We start from the raw sequence: 14,215 nt of genomic DNA on the forward strand, positions 1-14,215 counted from the left end.
GGCGGGTCCATGAGGCAATGAGACCCAGCAGATTAGAGGTAAGCGGACCTGGGAGAGAACTGTGATCAGGTAGGGTGGGCCTGGATTGTGGAGGGCTGCGTAGTGTGGGCTGTTCCTGACAATGGCCGGGAGCGGGGTCGCATGAGGTCAGTCCCTTCACCTCAGTTCGGCTGTGACGGGCTGACCGCCTCGCGCAAGATGCATCTGCCGTGTTCTTTGCCCGGTGGACCTCACGTACAAGAAGGGCTGTTCTTCCTTCCTGTCTTTCCTCTCTGAGTCAGGAAATTTTCCTCCAGGAGCTTGGATTTATACCTTCAATCCAAGCAGAATGCAGGTTATTGTAAAGCTTGAGGAGAAAAACCTGTTTTTCAGTTTTCCTCTTCTTTCTTTTCCGCTCGATTTTGGTCTCTTGCCCTTACCCTCTAAGGAGCTTGGCAACACTCCGCTTCGGATTCTCCCTGTTCCCACAACAATCTCAGTGAAACTGTCACCACCCACAGAAAAAGCACCCAGAGTCAGGCTGGAGGTTGAGAGGTGGACTGCAATACAATCTTTCTTTCCTTTCCTGCAGGGAGATGGTGTAGGTATTAGATAAATGTGCCGCCACTTCACAAAATAACTGCCCATCACAGAGCTCCTTGAAGAAATCCTAAAATAACAATAATAGAACACGTGCCATGCTTGTGGGATGTAAGGGCTCACGGGGAACGGGCTGGGGAGCAGAGAAAAGAAACAGATTTTAATGTCAGGCTGACAAGAGTTTATTATACACATCGGCGGTTAAAATAATTACTTTTTAAAATGATCAAAAAGGCTTTCTGGGGCCCTGTTAAATACCAGCTGCAGTTCCTTGCAATTGCTGGGGCCCCCAGTGAGACACGTTGCTTTCCCAGGTCCCCACGGAAGGTCTGGCAGGAGGCAGTGGAGGGGTGCCCTTCCCTCCTTGCCCTCGCCCTGCCATCCACTGAGGTGCTTTGTGTGTCTTTGCTCCAGTCTCTCCGTTTCACATCTCAGGGTTTGGTGTTGTCTTCCCCACAGGGCTGCCTGGTGGGTGAAGATGCTATTTGTTATCTTTTCATTTGCTTCGGAACAGTTAGGCCTTTCTGAATAAGCAAAAGGCATGATGGGGAGCTTTGGAGCCAGTGGGGGTGAGCAGAGGCCCAAGAACCTGAGTGTCAGTTTTCCCACCCAGCTAGAATCTTCTCCTGGGAACCTCAGGATGCTGATTGTAAGGTTGTTCGCACAGTGAGATCTGGCCACCGTGTGGCCCCTTGTCCCAGAACCAGGCCTTTCATTAGACTTTTAGACTCTTTGCAGAGCTCAAAGACGCTCTGATGCCCCTGGATGGACAGGTGAGAACCCTGATGTGCTTGCTGAGGACTCTGTTGATTACGTGACTGGTCCTGTGACCACAGCACCCTGGTCACACAGTTCCCCGCTCTCTTCCCGGGGTCCATGCCCCACTTCTTTTTCATTCTGGACCTCTTTTCCCCCTGGGCTTTGGTACCTGCCACCAAGGCCCATGTTTGGTACAGAGCTGAAAGCAAATCCTTTTATGACCCCTCTTCCATTAATGTCCATGATGATATTGAAGATTATCCCCTGAGATCAGAATTATCCCCTGAGATCAAAGATAGATATTATTCTAATGCCCAGGAAGATGCTGCCAAACAAAATGAAATGCTGTGATGTAGCCGATGATGATTACATTTTCCTTTCAAACAGCCAGTGCTCTACCTGCAAGGGCTCGTGAGGTGGGGAGGGGAGCACCCTCTCTCCCCAGCTTGCTGGCCCTGCCCTCCTTGCTGCCCACGTTCTGCTTGGCTCTGCTCCTGCGCTTTTCTGGGGGCTCCAGAGAGTTCTGGTCTAGCTGACACCATTGCCCTCTCTGCCTTTTAATGGTGCTCTGAACCTCTATTGTTCCTCACCAAAATATGTATGAAAATCCACTTTATTCTTCATTGAGCCAGGACAGATGAGGAGTCACAAACAAAACAAAACCAGAGTGGAAATGGCAACCAAAACCTCCCCCAGCAAAAGCAAAGTAGTCAGGGGGCTGAAACAGGCCCCCCTTTCCTTAGTATAGACTGGTTGGCACCATGTGGGGGCATGTCCAGCTCTTTCTTTCACTCCAGCCCTGATTGCCTCACTCCTTAGACGGCCTCCCCATAGCTGTCACCTTTACCTGGAGGCCCTTGGCCCTCACCTGCCACCAGCCCCAGGGGCTGCTTCGAAGTCACTTCCTGTTTCAGAGCCCTGCTCTTGCCTGGAGGTTCCCATGTCCAGACTGAAGGATCAGACTAGCTCCACTGACCACCCCAGTTCCCAGCCAGCATTTTCTTTTGTTTTTTAGTGACTCAGCTCCCAGCTATTCCTGCAGGTAGGTGAACTTTGTCTCCCAATTCTTTAATTGTGTATATTTGTTTTTTACACTGGAAGAAGTTGAGAACATTAAACCTCCTGTGTACGTCCTTCCTAGCCAGAGTGAATGGAAAGCAGCCTTTAGACAGAAGGGAGAGAGACCAGTTTCAAACGAGCTGCCAAGCGTGTGTCATCTCCCTGTAGATTTATTTTCAATTTCCAGGCAGCTATGACTCCAGTGGACATCGGTCTGTGCCGGCTTTATTTTTCACAAATGCTCCATTGGGTGCCACATGCAAATGTAACGGTTGGCTGCAGGTCAGGCAGCACACGCTCATTTTGGGGGCAAGCTTCTGGAAAAGTGGTTAAAATAGGGTTTTGTGTGTAATGATCGACTTTATAGATTTATATGAAAGCACTCAGATTAGTGGTAGGTGGATTGGGTGGAATCTTTTTCTATCAGCATCCCAAATCATATTTAAAATGGACTTTTTAGCAAAATTAATATAGCCTGGCTTGATTTAAAATATAAATCTCCAGTAATGGGAGTGAGTGAAGGGCAGGCTGTTTGGAGGGTGTGTCCCAGCGGTGGGATGTGGCTCCCTGGGGGTGGGGGACTGGATTTTGCCCCACGTCTCTGCTAATGATGTGGAGCTCGAGTAAACACAAGTTAATGGACTTCCCAGATATGTGAAATTCAACAGCTGTTGCAAACGGCAGTGAGCACAGAAAAAAATATTGTAAAGGAAGAGAGAGAGGAAGAGGAAAGAGGGGAAGAGAGGGGGCAGGGCGGCTAGCAGTGTAAGTGGGAAACAACAGGGATGAGGTCCACTTTTTCAAATCCAGATTCTCCTATCTGCGCCTGATTGCGAATGCCGTGTACCCTAGGAAGCCATCTGGAAAAACAGCCCATCTGAGAACGCCCTGAGGGTGATCAAGGACAGCAGTGTGGAGGGAGTTGTCTGGGTTTCTTAGGGTCTGGTGTGTCCGTAGATGTGGGCAGAACAGGCATTCGATACAGAAAGTATGTGTGGTTACCCTCCCTTTTGAGAGAAGTAACATCCATGAACTTAAAAATTCACCACTAGTAGCAGATTAAAATTTATGTATTGTCAAGGAAGTGGTAAGAAATTATGTCTTGTGAGCTTATAAGACCTTTTATAAACTGACCCCCAGTTTTATCTTTTTTAGCTTCACCTATTTCTATTTTTAATACACACCCTATACCTCAGGCAAATGGTGAGGCTTGCTGTTCCTGTAACATATCTTTCTTTCTCTCTGCTTGGAAGCCCTGCCTTGTGCCTGCCTAACGCCTCCTCCCCTCCTCCCCTCCTCCCCTCCTCCCCTTCAGCCAGCCCTGGCAGGCAAGGGAGGGGCTTCCTCTAATCCCCAGAGGTGTCACCCTGCAGCCCTGTATGCTCACCTCTGCCCGGGCACTACTTGTTATCTGCTTCCTCGTCTGTGGCCCCTCGAGTGAAGATGCTGGGGATACAGCAGCAAGATGGGCCTCTTATTTTCTCTCTGTCAACCCCAGTGCCCCAGCTGGTTCCACCGACACTATCAGGACTCAATCCAGGTCGTCTGAGCAGGCGTGGATGAGTTCACAATGAGTTAGGAAGTGAAGGAATGGAGGGATGGCCAGATGGCTTTGTTCTGTGACACCGCACGGAGCCCCTCTGTTTGGTTGAGGGGCCAGCAAGTTTTCAGACCAGCCCCCATGCTGAGCAGGTCCCTGTAGACGCGGCTCTGCTGTCCCCATGTGTCCACAGGCCAAGCTCGTTTTAGCTGTGGCAACTGTTTAAAGCCCATCCCAGGGAAGGCGCTGCTGTTTTCTATGGTCCTGGAGGATTTCAGAAGCAGATTTGGTGTGGGGGGGGAATGTGGTATAGGGTGGGGTGTTAGGGGTATGAAATTGGGTCCTCAGAAAGGAGTGGCCTAGAGGAGGCTGCGCCATTGCTACTGGCCATCCTGGAAGGCACCAGCGTGGACACCCCTGTGTCTAGTGGGAGCAGAGACCCTCAGTTCTCACACTGATGAAAGATGGAGGCAGGGCGGGAGCTGAAGGATCCAGAGGCAGCGTGGAGTGACAGTGTTCTGGTTCTGGTTGCAGGCGTGAGAGGGTAGGCAGCAGCTGTGGGCATCACCTGTGGAGGTGGAAGGTGTGGGCCGCAAGATGAACAGCTGCAGTTAACTAGGCTGCTTGGTGCTGAGGATGAAATGGGTACCTGAGTTCTCCTTCCAAGTAGCCAGGGACTCTGCTGAAAGGTACAAATAGGACTGCAAGCAAAACAAACAGGTCTCTGTCCTTGCAGGGGACTGAAATCTGATGGCAAAGAGAGACATCTATCGAATAATCACTAAAGAAATGGAAACCTGCAAATGTGTGGGTGGTGATGAGAACAAGGAGGGGGAGAGAGGTGGTGTGCAGAGATCCTAGGCAGGGGTCTTGACCTGGTCTGGGAGGTCAGGGAAGGCGCCTTGGAGCCGGGATGCATGAGCTGAGAAGCAGAGGAGGAGCAGGAGTAGTTAGGTGAAGAAGAGAGAAGTCACAAGCAGCGGGAACAGCAGGAAGAAGCATAGCACTATCAGTCTTTGAGAGGACAGATTTCCTTCAGATATTCAAGTCTGTGCTTCTGCCTGATTGAGGATGATCTAGGAAATGAAACGCAACTTTGCTTTGACTGAGACCTTGTATGACCTGGAGGTCATCACTCTCTCACAGGTGGGTGCCATAAGTTGAATCGTGTCCCAGCAAAAAAGACATATTGAAGTCCTAACCCCCAGTACCTCAGAGTGTGACCTTATTTGGAAGTAGGGTCTTTGCAGATGTAGTCAAGATTAGGTCATGAGGGAGGGCTCTAATCCAACTTGATTGGTGTCCTTATAAGAAGGGGAAATTTGGACACAGAGACAGACACAGGGAGAAGATGAGGGTGGAGGCAGGGATTTCCTGCTGCTGCAAGCCAAGGAACACCTGCAGCTCCCCGAAGCTGCAGGAGGCAAGGAAGGACCCTCCTTCAGAGGATTCTGAGGGGACATGGCCCTGCTAACACCTTGATTTTGAACTTCTGGCCTCAAGAACTTTGAGACAGTGCATTTCTATGGTCTGAAGCCACCTAGTTAGTGGTTCTTTGTTATGGCAGCCCCGAGAAACTAAGACAGTAGAGGAAGGAAGAAAAACAAAGGGTTGTGGTGAGGATTAAATAGAATATATTTATACCTAGAGCGAGGCCTGCAACATAATAGGCGCTCAGTGAACAGTAACTATTGTTATCTCATTGGGTAGAAAAGAGGGGCAGATGTTATTTTTGTACGTGTGTGTGGGAGGTGAGGTTTTCTTTTTTTTTTTTTTGGTTTGTTTTGGAAAAACTGGAAGTACTCAAAGGTTAAATTTGGCTTCCATATATATACACACACATACCTACACACACGGATATACACACACATCTTTTGCACACACATATACACACACACATATATACATGCACACACATATATAAGATATAATTGGTAGGCACCCTAGAGAATCCTTTATTTACCTATGCTCCCAAAAATGCCCTCAGTCTCTCTCTGATGAGGTCTACAGCCCTTTCATTAGAAGACGGGGCTTTAATTGCAGGTGGGTCACATTGACCTGAAGACAAACTAACAGGCAAATGACTAATCCCTAGATCCCTTTTGAGGGGCAGTTTTGATACCAAGAGGGGAGAGCACAGATCTTATCAGGGCAATAAAGACCTAAAATACAGAGGAGGACATCCCAGAAGGGATAATGTAGAGAAGAAAGTTTTGCCCACCTCTTAGGTACACCCAGGCATGGCCTCAGATGAAGGCAGAATTTTTCCATTGGTCCAGGCTGCTTCCTATTCCCACGTAAGTTCTAGGCTGATAAAACCTCACCTTTTACATAGGTGTTTTCTAAAACATCCCTAGAGATATCGATAAGTCTAGATTGTCCTTCCTTCGTCTTTTAGTATGTGAAATTTAGGACTCACCATCACAAAGCAAACACCAAGATGAGTTATCAACTTGAAACCGTCCAACCTGCTGAGGGATGGGCGTAGATAGAGGTCAGCCTGGTCTTGGCAGCTGATGAGAAGTCTTTGGTGTCAGGCAGCCCTGGGGTACTGGGCCCAGCTCTTGGGCAAGTTGTTAATATTCGCCTTTCCTCAGTGTCAGTTCCCTGATCTGTGAAATGGGGATAATAATGCCTGCCCTCTATAAACAGTTCTTGAGTGACAGTCAGAGGAGATAGCATCTGTAAACTGCCTACTTGATTGTCAGGCCCATCGTAGATGGACATGAGCAGTTTTAGTTGAATGTGTTTATCCCGAGCCAAGGGCTTTATGCCTCTAAAGGCTGGTTTCTGGGATCAATTAAAGCATCTAGTTTTGTGCCCGGTTCCATAAATATTTATTGAATGACTATTGAATGAGATTTAGCAAATGTTTTACAACGGTGGTATCTGAATTACCATTCTTTCTTTTAGTAGTATGCCCCCCCTTCTTTTGCAAAATACCGCTCTAGGGGTACCCCAGCATATAAAGTAAATCTAAGAGCAGCCTCTGTTGTTGAAAGCAGGGCAAGAATCACCTCTCTGTCCCCACTCCTTCAGACAATACCCTAGAAGGAGCCATTTGAACATCTTATGCTGGGAGCAGGACTGAAAACTTTACTGGAACTGGAGTTTGAAAGAAGAGCATTGTTCCACAGAAAGACTTCTTGGACTTAGGGTTCCTCAGTTGGCTGGTAAGGTTACAGCTAACAGCCTCAGCAGATAAGAGCCTCTCCTGTGGTACAAGTTTTCTGGGGAAAGCATTTTTTTCCCCAGGAAGTCAGTCCTTATTCCTAACTAAAAGTCTTACAATATAGCTGCCTTAGTGAAGGCAGAGCATGCTGGACCTCAGCTTCTGTTTAATTATTTTTGTATTTCTGACAACTGTTGTTGTGTCTCTCCCCCTGACTTAGAGGCTGCAGTGGCATTTGCTTTCTTCTTATGCTGTATTCTCTGGCCCATAAATAAGCAACTTGATTAGAAGCTCCTTGAAGGGAGAGGCATGTCATTTGGGGTCTCCAGAGAACATTCCACTTTGAAGGACAAACATGGGCCCTCTGTGAGAGGAGCTGATTCTTCTCTGGATTTCCTTTTATTTTCCTAAATGGAAATCTTTTCTTGTTCTTGTAAAGATTCTTTCCTAGAACATTTATTTTGCTTTGGTTTTTAAAAGACAATAATTGGGCTTCTGTCACATTCTTTGGAAAACTATCTTCAACTATGCAGCCTGTTCATGCGTAACAAAAAAAATATTCATATTCTTTCATCCATATGCTCACAGAAGATAAAGCCGAAATAGCTTGTTTTATATTTCTGGTATTAAAATGACAAATATGTCTCCAGATATCAAATGGGTAGAACAATGCAGATTTAAATTCTACTGGGTTAGGAGGCATTATTTCTGACATTATTATTTTATCCAGCCATCTATCTATTCATCAATCTTTCTTGAGCATTTACTTAGTGCAAGGTTCAGAGACCCACGGGCGATACATAACTCAGTAAAGGTCAAGGAACTCACAGCAGGGGGTAGCATCTAATATGTGGGGTTATTAGCATTTTACCTCTGCTTATTCTCATTCATTGTTTTTAGGATTAAATATAGGGGAAAAAACTGTATGTGCCTCTTCAGTGTAGTAGATCTCAAGGCAACTATTGGTTTAATATGTAGGGGTTGGTTTTTCTGGTTTGTGGATGGTTCACTTTTCATTCTTTCTCTCCTGCCCTGAATCTTCTGAACCTCTCTGTCCCTTCCTCATCAGAGATTGGACAGTTTTGGAGAAGGACAGGATACGAGGGGTGAGCCTTCAGTTTTGCTTTTTGCTAGCCAATCTGGGTAAAGACGAGTTCAGAACTGAAATCCTAAAGTGACTTTCCTGAATAAAATGTGACATGGGGGTATTTGAGGTCTTCTTAGCCCGACATTATGGTATGGTGACACGGTGAGAGATGGACTTGTCAGAGGACTCACTGGGTCCCTAACACTAACTCTGCCTGTCAATGTGTGGGCCTCTCAGCGACCTCACCTGAGAAATGGGCAGCACAGTCCCCAAGTCTTGTAGAACTGTGTTGAGGATGAACCGTCTGGTACAGCGTCTGGCAGGTGTGGATGCTCAGGCAATGTCCGACTCTTCCTTCCCTCTAACTTCCCGAGATGACAGGCAGCAGGTTTCACCAAAATGTTATGCCTAAGAAACTCGGATCACACAGTTCAGTGCCATATTCTGTTTAACTCCTTTACTTATTAAAGGGCTATCAGATTTGGCTAAGGAAGACCAGGGGTCAAGAGGGTGGTCTTGACCTTGCCAACTAACAGATAGTGTGGCCATAAGTCATTCTCGGCACCCTGTTCCCTCCCGTTGTGCCATCTGCCTCATGGGAGCCCAGGCAGCGAGCGTCCCCTTCTTTCCAGGCCAGCTGTGAGGCACAGATGAGGTAATGGGGGTGGAGTATTTCGAGAAGTCTAAAGCTTACCAGTGCCAGAGACTTACTATCATCACTATTTGGCTGTGTCAAAATGAAATTTAAGTTCCTTATTCAGTATCTTCTTTGCAGGCAGGTCTTTTAACACCACATTTAATTCGCGCTTGTCCCTGGGTCTGTGGAGCCTGGCTCCACTAACACTAGGGGTCTGAACTATTGTTGCACTCTTAGGACACAATTTTACATGGAGAGAAGCAGCAACCTTTATTTCACCTGCTTAAAACTCTAGTTGCAGAGAAATTTGGCTCAGACTTTCCAAAATAAACTCACCTTTGGGCTGAGTCCAAGAGTGGAAAATTTTAGCTGAAAATGATGCCTTGTCAGAAAACACAGGAATGACTGCAAACTGGGGTATAAGAACCCCAGAGAAGGCTGGGTGTGACGCCAACCATGCCATACCCTGCCCGGCATCCCCCACCACGCCATCCCAACACCCCCTGTGTACGGGTTATAGGCTCAGTGGAAGGACAGAGGCATGAAAAATCGGAGGGATTGTCAGGTTTCTTCCACTGTCAGGTAAACCTCCAGGCTTTGGCTTCTGGCGTGATGGGTGGGCTTGCTTTCATTTTTGTGGGTTTGATAGCCTTTGACTATGTAATTATTCCCCTCAGCTGAATATCCCTGAATATCCTTTGACATGATGGTGGTATAGGTAGCTATACTAGGCATAATTCCTGTAATCCACGGAGTGTCAAGAAGGTGTTTATTTTCAGATCAAATGCAGCTGACCTCATTAAGCCTTCTGTCTTGCCTTGGAGCTAAAGATAATGACTTTGTCCAGTTCTGTGGCTGGTGGGACCCAGGGGCTTTTTGAAGATAGTTCTGAGCCTGGGTGCTGAGCAGGGCTTTTGTCAGATGCTTCAGGTTAGATGCTTGCTTCAGAGCTCTGCACCTGGCCTTGCAGCCTCTGTTCGCTCGGTCCCACGGGTCACAGTCGCATATAAAGGGATCTCTGGTCCTCTGCAGTTGGCCTTTGAATTTCCTATTATTTGAGGACTAGAAACCATTTCTACCAGAGGTTTCACCTGAACAGAAACAGGTCCAGGTGAAAGCTTGCGGGGTGGGATAGGGTGAGAAGGAAGAGAAGTACTCGGGGGAAAGGATTCTGAGTTGATTTTGAAGTAGAAATGCCACAGGCCTGGCCAGGAGAATAGCTTAACAGCTGCTGTCATTGTTGGCCAGAGAAAGAGGCCATGAAGTGAAATATTACACAGGATTGCCCTTAGACTCTCAATGGAAAACTTTTTTCCCTCTTTCCAACAGAGGAAATAAATGCACAATAATGGTAATGAGAAAATGAGGCTCTGAAAGTGTCCTGTTTTCCCTCATTCTCATCTTTCCCTCCTTTTCCCTGACTACTCCCGGCCCTTGTCTCAGGCTCGTTCTGTGGTTCTGCTAGATCAGAGGAGCTTGAAGCAGGGTCTGTCGACCAGTCTTGGCCAGAGGTGTCTGGGAAGCCTGGGCTCCACCCTCGCGGGAGTCACGCTGGAATTCAGAAGGATCTTTGCTCTTGTTTCTGCTTTGAATTAATTAATAGTTTGCACGTGTCACGGTCTCTGGTGTCTCATCCCAGCAGCATCTTCTCCTCTGTTCATCCTGAGGTATTTGTTTTGGCTGCGTGACAGGTTGGCCCCACCACAGTGAATTAAATTCCGGGAGAAGGAAAATGGGAACTCCTGTCTTGTGTGTGTGAGAGAATCTGAGAACGCTGCAGGTGACTCATAGGTAAGAGATTTGATCGTCGATAGCAAGAAATACCTTTCATTTGAACTGTGTCTTTCAGTTACCAGAGTACTTTCCCATTCCTTAGTCCTGTGAGGAAGAAACTGGGGCAGAGGGTGGTTAAGTGATTTGCTCAAGATCCCAAACCGAATTAAGTGATGATAGACATAAACCTGTTTTGCCTTTCACAGGTCATGGAAATTGAGTCGGTTTTCCACTTTCACTTGGGAACTAGCTCATTTCCCCTAGGACGGGGTTCCTGGCCAAGTCTGGAATGCTGCGATTTTATGACTGTTGTAGTCCTCACAGGCCGGCAGACACCGCGTCTGAGTCCGCAAGAGCTGCCTTTGGCTGGGTGCGGTGGAAGTCCCTCGTGGATCACAGGCCATTACTCCACGGGCAGATATTTCTTGGTTAGAGCACGTGTCCCAGAACTTACCAGGCCTGTGTCTCGTCCCCCATCTCCTAAATATGGAGGCTGCTGCGTCTATTTCTTCTGTTCGCCAAGACTGAGCTCTAGCCAAGACTGTAATTGTTACCAAACATTTGAATTCACTGGAGAGGTAGGAAGGGTGAGTGGATAATAACACCTTATACTCCCATATAAAGCGTTATACTTTCCAGGGCCGTTTAAACATCGATTATCTCATTCCAACTGCGGAGCTGCCTTTATTATCTCCATTTGACAGATGGGGGAAAATGGAGGCACAGAGGATTCATCGCTTGCTCAAGGTCACAACGCGAACTTGTGGCCATCGTTGCGTTGGCTCTTTCCCCCGTGCTGTCCCCCTTTGGGGGAGGCTCTGTCTGTTCACGGCAGTCAAGGGTGTTCCCTTCAGTTTCCCCCCAGCCCCTGCTTTTGAGGAGCTGCAGTGGGGGAGGGAGAACATTTCCTCTGTGGCTTCTCTTGTCTGTGGGACACAGTTCGTGACGAATATAAAATAAAATGGAAACAGCTCCTGTTCCCTCCCACACAGACGAGCTGAGTCTGCCTCTGACGTGAGAGCCAGCTTCGGGGGGCGGGTGGCTCTGGCTGTCCCCTTCTCCTTGGTTCCCAGCTGCCAAGCCAGGAAGTGGACCCGGGAGTCGCAGGCGCGAAGCTGCATTTAGCCAGGCTGTGGTACTCCTGCAGCCCGGCTTGTGCCTGGTGCCCCTGCGGGCTGCATTCGTGCCACAGCCCCCCATAAGGCAAACACGTACTGGGGGCCTCCTCGGTGGCAGGCAGGGAGTGAGGGATGCCGGGGAGGCCTCAGGGAGCTGAGCACAGTTCTTGCCTCTAGTGAGCTCCCAGCCTACCCGCAAAGTCCATCTCTGTTACTCCTTTTGCACATCATAGACTGGACATTGAGGGCCATCAGATTCCCTTTAACGTCTTCCTGGGTGGAACAAGTTGCTGGCTTAAGCCGGGACTGGGCTCCAGTCCAGGATTGTCAAGTGCCACAGAGCAAAACTGTGAGGTCAGTTGTAGCACAGATGGCCCATGTGTCCACTAAAGCTTACATCCTGGGCAAACAGCTAGACTACATCTCTCATTCCCTTTGACCAAGTGTGGCCAAATATGGCCAGGTGTGGCCGTGTGGCTACATTCTGGCCAGTGGAATGGGGGTGAAAGGAATAGTGCTTCTTCTAGACGAATGGCCCAGGTGCCTTCCACTTCTGTTGGCTTGAAGCAGCCAGTTCTTGGGGACAATAGGTTGAAGGTAGCAGAGTCAGAAGAGGGATCTCTAAATCCCTGCTTGGAGGAGAGCTTCTCCTGTGTGGATAGGATTATACAGTTTGAACTTCACTTGCATTGAGCCATTTATATTTGGGGATTTATCTGTTACCCTAATATGCCAGTTTCAGGGACAGGGACACTGGCTTGGGTCTGTCTGGACAAGACAAGTGAGGTTTATGAAATGTATTAGGGCTGCTTCCTCTGGATTAGTGCCCCGGCCTGCAGCCACTCCTGAGTGTGAAAGAGTAGGAGGTGAGGACCTCCTAGTCCTTACTTCTGGAAGAGGAGACTGAGCCTGACCCCCCTGGGGACTGCCAAAGCTGGGTGGCAGGTGCTGATCACGAGTACCCTTGTGGAGGTCCAGCACACCTGCAGGCCCTGCCAGGCCAGGTGGCAGCTGCTCCAGCTAGGCCAAGACTCGTGCACTGGGCTCTCAGCCTTTCTGGGTCAAGGCTAGAAGGCTGATGTGGAGGAAGATGCCCCAGTTTTAGCAGGTCTTGGCTCTTGTTCCACATCCTCACCAGCCCACCGTGTGGCCCTGGACAAGGGTCTCGGGCCCTTAGTGTGATCCCTTTCTTTTGCAGTGGCCAGGCATGGACTAGATGATTGCGGAGCTCTGAGTGTGAATTTTGAAAGCTTCAGTACAGACTAGTCCTGACTATACCCTAGGAGTGTCTGGAGTTTCTGGGCCACCCCCTCCCCCAATCCTGGATTCCAGAGCTGTGGCTCTGCCTCATTATAGCCGCTGCCGCGTGTTGTTGGAGAGCACTTTAGCTTTCCTGTGACCCTAAAGCCAGTGACTTCCAAATTCAACCTCTTTCAAGCTCTTTTAAAAGAAATAGAAAACATCTCACCCCCAGTTCCCCTCTCGTTTAACCTGGATAATTATGATTCCCTCACTGGGGAGACATGTCTCATGTTTCCCCCATACCTGTTTATCTTATATAATCAACACATACATAGCCCTGCCCCTCGCTACTTGGCCTTGTTCTTAGAGCTTTCTATGTATTAACTCAATTCCTATAACAACTTGATGGCGTAGGTGCTGTCATTATCCTCATGTGACAGGCAAGAAAGCGGAGCCCCAGAGAGATTAAGGAACGTGCCCCAAATCTTTCAGCTAGTTAAGAGGCCACACTGGGATTTGGACCCAGAGAGTCTGGCTTCAAAACCCATGCCCGTGACCACGGGGACACGCAGCCCCTCGTAAGTGCTCTGTCAGGTCCATGCATCCTCCGGAGCCTGTATTATGTCCTCCTGGGGTTTTGCTCTCTGTGTCAGAACCACAGTCCTAGGTGGTCTGGTCTCAGCTGAAGCCTGGTGAATTTATTTTTTAGCTCTGGTTTATTCTGTAAAATTTCCGGCATGTTTTTCACCATATGAAGCCTGCCCATAGATTAATGATTCCATCGTCAGGCCCCCGGCCAGGACTCCTAGTCCCAAGAGGTGGCAGGAGAAGGCTCTGGACATTGTGGCTCCAGCGTGGCCCAGAGTGTGCCCGGGGCCTGGGGAGTTGCTGTCACAGGAATTTACAGCTGTTACTAACTGACATCTTGTGTTTGCCAGGGCCAATCAGTGGAGCCCGGGGGCCTGACTGAGACACCATTGTTTGCCACCCCTGTTCCCAGCGCTGAGGCTGCATCCAGACCCTCCCATAGGCCCGGGGTGTTTTATCGCCCAACTGACACGGCCTGACTTGTTGGGAGGCTGACCCAGGGGTGCTGGCACAGAGGGGAACTGGCCTCCTCTCCGCTCTGCTTGACATCGGGTGGGAAAATCTGGCCAGACGAAAGCATACTCCATCCGACCGCCCACTAGTCTCCGTCTTCAGCCTTTGTTCCAGGTTGCTGCTCCCCCTGCCCCTCCCCTCCCCCCCC

At 48.8% G+C, this 14,215-nt stretch overlaps 1 protein-coding gene across 3 annotated transcripts in view; it reads left to right on the plus strand.

Moving 5' to 3' along the window:
* Window positions 1-14,215, plus strand: part of PRKCE (protein kinase C epsilon) — a 478,538-nt gene that overhangs the window by 40,612 nt on the left and 423,711 nt on the right. The gene's annotated exons all lie outside the window — the stretch shown is intronic.

This window comes from Microcebus murinus, chromosome 3 (assembly GCF_040939455.1).
Source record: "Microcebus murinus isolate Inina chromosome 3, M.murinus_Inina_mat1.0, whole genome shotgun sequence".
NCBI classification, from domain to species: domain Eukaryota; kingdom Metazoa; phylum Chordata; class Mammalia; order Primates; family Cheirogaleidae; genus Microcebus; species Microcebus murinus.